Below are 8,280 nucleotides of genomic sequence, written 5' to 3'. Positions count from 1 at the left end.
GGAAGGACGTAAAACCATAAAGACTTGTTTGCCTGCAGAAAATTCAAAAATGAAAGCATAATCGCGGACTGAAGAAAAAAGATGGATATTAAGCTTAACACTGCTAGTAAAATAAAAACCAGTTAAATTTTTATTAGTTTGCGTTTTTATATTTTTTTTTATTTTTAACGCATTTTTACTATTATTTGTGGAAAGCTTCTTATTGTAATCCATTTGAAAGGCTCAGTCACTTTCACATTATTTTCTTAACATAATAATCTTCTTGTATATATTTAGAAAAATATTTAATGATTACAAAGAAAATTGCTGAATATGATGAAATATACAACAATAAGTGCATTCTTTCTTGTACATGGTATTAACGCCATGAGGCTGTTTTTGACCACTTCCGCTTCAGTAGAAAGGATAAGACAATAGGGATATAAACACAACGTCAAAGCATTTCTTTTTGAAGATAGAAAAAAATGCAAATAATTTAAATTGTTTAAGCACATGGCACCACCACACCCACTTTTCTTGTATCTGCCATGTCACTTGCAGAACTGCTCAACAGGATACGCAGTTCAACAGTAATGATTATGTAAGATACCTGCAGTCCATTTCGAGTCGCAACGAAAATAATTTTTCTTATGTCAACTTCATTTTGAGTTGAACTGTAAGCTTTTGAGTGCAATGAACTTCTCACTGGTAAGCATAATTTGAGATGTTGTTTGAGTGTCACTTCAATTACTCAAATACTCTTTGCAATAAAATCACTCAAATGGTAGTTGCATAGATAACAATTTAATTCATTAAAATTTGTAATAATTGCGATACCATGTTCTACCATACTTATTGACATTGAAGTTTTTTTTTGGCATTAAAATTGTTTTGTTGATATCTTCGCAGAGGATATTTTCATTTAAAATTACACTAAATATGAGTACAATTTTGATATTTCGAATATAAAATTTTATAAAAAATAAATATTTATAAATTTGGATTATATTGTCAAATTTCCAAAAAAATATTGTGTCTGCAAGTAAAATAATTTATTTAAGATATAATACGATAACTACAAAGAACAAAAGTGAATATTAAATGTATACATATAATATATACTTATTTGAAAACTCTAAATTAATATGAAATAAGTTGTAAAAACTTCTTAACCTATCCAACAGATAACATATAAATAAAGTATAATTAAATTATTTTTAAAATTTCTTACTACCATTAGTTTCCATTGTATATAGACTTATTGTCTCTATGGTTTGCTGAATTAAAAAAATGTACTTTTGTGAGAGAGATCTGTAAGGCTTTTACTGGTACCGACAGAAATGTTGATAAATGCCAATAGGGGCGTTTATCAGTGCATTATACTGACACATGTGGCCTTTAGTCTTAATGGCAGGTAATTTTATTAAAGACCTATGGAATCTGATTCGAATCTTTGGTATTTGTTGTATAAACACCTATTTTGGTTATGTATTATATTAAACTGTAATATGTATGTAGTATAAAAAAAAAGAAACTAGCTAGTTTTTTATATATTCTAACAGACTTATATATGAAATATATAATTTTAATATATTACGGAATGTAAAACCTAATCTAACCCTAAAACATAAATGCAAATGTTGATATTGCACAACAAACTATGTTTCGAATGGAGTTATTACCTCTTAAAATACTATTAGTTAGATTGATAAACAGTTTCATAGTTTTATATCTGAACGTAAATTTATCAGACAGACATCACTATTAAAGCACTACTGACTTCCGTAAGTTTTTATAGTTGCCTTTCTGTTGTCAAATAGAAGAGAATGCAAAACTATCGTAGTTTAAATTGTCTTATCGGTTACGTTAGGTTAGATTTAAAATGTGTTGTTGTGAACATCAATATTTTAACTCGGAGACAACTATTGCTTATTGGAATTTTGCAGATATTGTTAAGGGAATCCGATAAGTAAACTTTCGTCAGCCGCTTCATTGGTAATCCTAAGTAAAAATACAGAATATGTTTGCTGGATTCTACTTCGAATTCATCATAGTAACTTCTACTTAGTCGGCATTTGCGTAGATTCGTTGGCGGTGTATTTCTTTTCACGCTACTTGAATAAAATCATAAATAAAATATCAGGATTCGAATTTTATTCGATGTAATGAGCCATTCTGTATTTTGTGACAATATTTTGTAGTTAATTATAATTATGAACTGCTATTAATTACAAATGTATATGGGATTGTGAAGTCTTTTACCGCATACTCCTAGCGGTAATTTGACAGTTCCACTTTGTACTATAACCATGTGTTACCTTAATAAGATATGTCCTATAGCTGATTTAGAGCCTGTAGAAAGTTTCTGTACTGTAGCTCATGGTTTAAATAGTGTTAAAGCAAATTTAAAACGCTTCTTCGTTTTTTTATAAGCTTGGGGAAGAATCATTAAAAAAAAATATTTGAAAAAAAATATAAAAAAATATATTCGCATATTCACTAAATGCCAAATATCTATATCGAGCATTTTAATAAAATCACATGTTTATTTTTTAACATACCGATATAGCTGCATATCGTTAATCATTCCAGTTTAGTAAATAACAGTTTTATAAATGAAGAAATCAATAATTGTTTCAATAATACTACCTTAAGGTATTTCTTAAAATATTTCTAAGTCATCTTGTCTGGCTAGCTCATCTGCTTTATCACAGATAGGATCGGGAGGAGAGATGCAGAAAAGAGAAATATGAAACAGCTTCGCCAGTTTATTCATCTAAATTTATCAGTAAGGACCCATTTTATATGTAAATTGGATTAAACTTAAGAAGTTCAAAGAGGCTTGACTGTTTAACAGTATAAATAAATTCATTTTTAATATATTTCCTATTACTCGGTAAGCTACAGTTTCCTTAATAGTAATAACTTTTACTTAACAAGGAACTTTTTGAATCTCCTGCAATTATTTTAAGTATTTATTTTGTATTTAATTATATTGATAGAATGAAAATTTAAGTACATTATGTGCATTAACTAAAAAACTAAGTTTCCATCATTTTTGATCAATTTTATCTACAAAGTGCTCACCATTAAGCCAACAAAAATGAATTTTATGCATTTTTCAAAAATATTTTAGTTAAAGTTATAAAAATTGCTTAAGTAAATTACATGAGCTGTCATATTCCTTCATTTATTTTCAACAATTCTTCATTCATCTTAACTATGAATTCTATACATTTTGCTTATGTGTAAGATATATCTTACAACACAACATAAATTATTATGGAGCAAGAGAAGGAAGTGTAGTGATGGCTTCACCACTGAAAACACAATGCACAATAACAAAAGCGTGAATATGACTGCTAATGTGCAGTGATGCTGTGAGTCATTTTTAGATAAGAAAGCACTAAATAAAAATTATTTTCAAAAAAAACTGGTCCAAACAGCACAAAAATTCCGTAAATGCCAGCAAACTCAACGGGGAAGGTATGTGAAGTGTTGAGAAAGGCATGCTGGGTAATTCGATTACAGACAACTTCATCTCTATGCCAATGCATCCCTCGGTTGTGTTCAAAACTCTCAAATTCCATTTTCATGCCATACGAGTTTGATTAATTTTTACAATTACCACAAGGAAGGATCCGTACTGCTGTGCTAGAACTAAAAAGGAAATGAGATATGGAAATGGGAACAGCTTCAAGCTCATCTGTGCCATGTTAGCATTTCAATTTAAATTCTGTAGAAATACAGAAAAAACAAAAAACAAAGAATTTCCTTCACTCGATGAATTGTTTGTAAACTATTTTATATTCACAATCGAGCGGTTCTCATAACCTAATGGAAAATGTTTAGCATGGTTCTGAGTAGGGTATGAAAAAAAATTTCCACTGACATAAAAAAAAGAGAAGAAATACAAGTGAAAGTTGAAGTTTTCTAGCGTTCGAATGCGGTTAAATATGAGGACATAATTTCTTTTTTTTTGCCGCTTTTAATGTAATTTCTCCTATAATTTTTCTGGCATTTTAATAGCTTTTAATTGCACATGAAATCAGATTAAAATGTGAATTAAATTAGTTTGCATCACATTTTCTTAAATTTTTGTACTAGAATTTAATATTTTTTATACGTTGTAATAAAATTAAAAAGTTTATATGTTAAGGAAATTATTCATACAGATCGCATATTTAAAAATTTATGCTAACGGGGAATTAATATAGCAAAATTTATAATGTAATTCATTTCAGTAAGAATAGATCAACTCGGAAAAATAAATAACTATAATTTTATTGAATATATAAAAATTTTGTCATTTGTAACATAGTAGTAAGACAAATTATAGATTAACTTTAAATCTTCAATAGTGTAGGGATCTATAAACCCTTTATACATATTAGGTGGATTGATAAGTACCTGACTTTTACAACCGGTAGCAACGCCAGAACAATATCAATTATATTTTGTATATTTGGTAAGTTTTTACGAAAACTGTAAAAATTTCAACTTCATTAGATGTTTGGTTAGCTTTTTGCAAATAATTGAAATAGTGTACCTTGCGGATTTTGGAAAGAATTGAATATCGTTCAGTAATAAAATTCGTCAATTTGAAAGAAATGAACAATGATGCAATCAAATTGGAAATGGATTCTGTTTACGGCAATTTTGCACTATATCCCTGAGTAATAAATGAGAGAGTTTGAGCCTTTTAAAAGTAAATTTCTATATTTATGTGTGAATATCCTTTATATCTATACAAAAAAGATCTGGTGTTTAATTTAAACAGAATCAAGGCACAAGAGATACACAAGAGAAGACCAAAAAGAGTATAAAATTACCGTGACCATTCATCAAGTGACTGTCAGTATAGATATCACGTATTTTTATGTGATCTACATAAACTTGTTTGAATCCTTTAAATTATCCTCATTAGTTTTTATATAAAGTATGTAAGTTCTACAATTTCCACAATGGATAATTGTTTGAGTAATGTAAAGGGGTTTTTTACGAAATGTGAAGATTGTACAGGGTTACATAGGTTGTGGTCCTGAAAGTTGATTTAAATAAGATACACTTGGGATTATCACTTCGAAAAAATTTGTATATCAATATATTATTTGGTCTAACCAGATTTTAAATACAATACCATTCAAAGGAACTCCACTCCTGTGGGGGATAATGGAGCTTCTTACAGTACTGGATACTTTTGATATAATTTTCGATTACTTATAGATACTTAGCTGGTAATAACGATCTCCGTTAAAATGTTTTAAAGCACACGAAATTTGACGATTTTCTACGTAAATGCGATTACCTCTGTAAACACATTAAAAAAATCAAACAGTTACAAATCATACGATCTTGGTTGCTTATTTAAATTTCTAGGACTACAAAGCAAAAACAGTACACATTGTGCAGCTTTTACAGCTATCTTATTGAAACCATATAACTTCGGTATATAACTTGATATTCTTGTGAGTACTTTTGTCATTCGAAAAGCAGTATACCTTTAAATCAAATAGTACACCATACATTATTTTTGTGGATGCAATGGTTTTCCAACAGTTACTTGTGAATTTTAACTACAAAAGATGCTACATTTTTTTTGTTAACTAATCAAGAGAGAAATTTCTTCCTTCATTGTACATCTATTATTATTCTAATCTAATCTATTATTATAATGACAAATTAGTTGTCTTCCATCAAATTGGTTTTAAATACATTTCATTCAATGAAATTTCAAAAGCCATAAATCTAAGAATCATCATAATCGTGTTCATTTTATTTAAAATTTATATATGTATAGTGAAAAATAATATATTACCTATGTATGTAAAAAATTTTTTTCACTTATTAATACAAACATTTATTCTTCATTTCAAGAATGTATTCAAATATAAAGCTATTTATTTATATTAAGGTATTTTTATAAATAAAGCATGAAGTGTCGTATTTTATAGGTATTCCTGCCTAACGTATGATATTTCTGTAATAGCATCTACTCGGTGCTGCTCTTATATTTTTGAAGAATAAATACGATACCAACTGTTCGACTAGCATTTTATTTCGTCTATAATAGTTCTTCAAACTTATTTCTGTGGTAGCGAGGTATGTTTTGTATACACATCTGCATTTCATTTCTTAGAAAATTGTATGACTGTCTCCGATAGCAGAAACTGCTTTGGATTAGCTATGGTAAAATCATGGTACAGTAATGTATTAAAATTTAACTCGGATTAATCTGTCAATTCTTAATATTTTGAATAACTTGACTTGTTCAGATGTCTTTGTATTTTTTCTGGAGTTATCTGCTTGATTCGTCTTCTCTACGAACAATGAAACTCCGACTGGAATTGTAAATGTAACTTGATTGCATCCAACTAGGGAATTCATATATTCACCTATGTATAAATATATGAAATATATAAAAAATATGTATAAATAAAGTTAAGCACTATCGCTTTACGGGTTTATTAGATCGCTTTATTAGATTAAAATGATAAAGGTTTCGACTATATAAAATGTATGAGTGAAATCTATTATTTTTAGTACTAGTATTTGTCCTATTTTATTAAGTTTTATTTTATAATCAGACGCCATGTATTCACCTAAACCATCTTATCGTCTGTTTTTGAATTAGTGCATCATGCCTTTTTAGCACTTGCTTTGGGGTCTTCTATTCTTCTCTTCAAAGTCTACAAATTCTACTAAAGACGATTCTGAATTTATTAAGGTGGATCTACCATGAATATGTTAGTTACTTCAATTTTTACAATTTCTTCATTAAATTATTAAATATTATAATTTTATTAATAATTTTTAAAGATCATATTTATTTCAATCACAGCACAGAATATAGAGAATATTATCGCTTTATGATTTATACTAAAAATATATTAAATGGTATTTATGACTGTAAGGATGCTTAAATATTATATGTAAAACTCTTAAAAGGAGTATGTACGAGAATACTAAGACATAGATTATTAATATTTTTTGTAATTAATTTCATACAATTAAATACTTCATTAAATTTAAATAATTTTCCTTCTCATTAAACACATTAACAATAATTAAAATAATAAAAACTGAGTTTTCTTTTGAAAACCCTTAAAAATAAATATATAGTATACCTATAAGCTTTTAAATATGGTATTGTACATAAATTGTTCGTTTAAGGTATTCTTTAAATGTTACAATTATTTTTTATTATTTAATTAAATTAATAAAATTATTTAAAAAATATATAATTAAAATTTGCGATACTTTAAAGCTTAATAATCTCATTGGAAATATAAAAAAAATAATGTTTGTACTAGAAAAAAAATTGAAATAGCAAATACAAATATTTTATAATGTTCAGCCTTGATTCATTGACTAAACAAACTTAGGAACAAATTATTTTTAAAAATAAAATAAAATTTTAAATTATTACGTATTAAAATTAGAAATTAATTTAATTCAATAATTTTTCTCGTTTGGAATTTCTAGTTTAATAAATATAATCGTCTGGGTATATAGTACGCCCTTGTAAATAATAAGGATTCTGTTGATTGCGATAACGCCGTGCTAAGAAGACTGCAAATACCTAAAATTAATAAAATAGAAGTTTGTAGTTTGAGTTTATTAAATTTCTTAAAATAATATATGAAACAGAAACCTATAAATAAGGTGAAATTTGAAAAATTAAAAAGAAAATAAATATGGAAAAGATGTAGACATATTCCAAATTTTACTATGATTAACACTGGCAAATAAATAATTTTTTATTAAAAAAAATTTATAAATAAATTAAAAGCATTTAATATATATTGGGATATTGTTGGAAACTACATGATTAATATTAGTAAATGTTAAATCAATAAGTAAGCTTAATATTTTATTTAATCTACTTGAGAGAAATAATATAATTGAAAGGAGCATTTGTAGAACATTTAAGAAGATTAAAATGGTTTATGTATTCTAAATAAGATATGTGTAATAACGTAAAAAGTTTAAATAAAACTGTAAGCATATGGTACATAAGTTGAAAAATATTTGAAGCCGAACCATTTAGTTGTGTGAAATTAGTACTTAAAACATTGAAATATAGGTATTTTAAATTACAACATTTGTATATTATAAAAGCCTAAAAAGTTTTAATTTAAATCATTATAGTAAATATACATGTCTTGGTGATTAAGGAGAATAGAAGATGTTGTAAAGATATATATGACCTGGTTCTATATAAAAGAAATGTTAAGTATGTCCTAATGCATTGCAAATGCAGGAGATAAGTAAAAAAACATCTTATCGACTGAATCGATA

This window comes from Teleopsis dalmanni, chromosome 2 (genome assembly GCF_002237135.1).
Source record: "Teleopsis dalmanni isolate 2A chromosome 2, ASM223713v2, whole genome shotgun sequence".
Classification (NCBI taxonomy): Eukaryota; Metazoa; Arthropoda; class Insecta; order Diptera; family Diopsidae; genus Teleopsis; species Teleopsis dalmanni.
Note: the sequence above shows the minus strand (reverse complement) of the source record.